The sequence below is a fragment of the Oratosquilla oratoria genome, chromosome 5 (genome assembly GCF_046742065.1).
Source record: "Oratosquilla oratoria isolate Oo_2021 chromosome 5, ASM4674206v1, whole genome shotgun sequence".
NCBI lineage: Eukaryota > Metazoa > Arthropoda > Malacostraca > Stomatopoda > Squillidae > Oratosquilla > Oratosquilla oratoria.
Window position 1 is genome coordinate 36907806 of NC_134781.1, and position 280 is coordinate 36908085.

Genomic DNA, 280 nt, shown 5'->3' on the forward strand with positions numbered 1-280 from the left:
ATTTGTCCTTCTGGTACCAGAGTTGAAGCTTGTCTGGCGTTCAGTTCACTAAACTTAGTCTCGTTCGGCTGGAATTCTTACGAGCCTTCAAAACGGCTTCGAAGCCACGGGACAACTGATACTTTAAGTTCTCAAGTTCCCGATTTGTTAACCAAAATTACAACATAGGCTTAGATAAATAATAAAGAGGGAGGGGAGTTTAATAATATATTAATTAAAATTACGATAGTGTGGTACGAAGTTACAGGAAAGGTTCCCGATTCGAAAATTAAACAAGCTT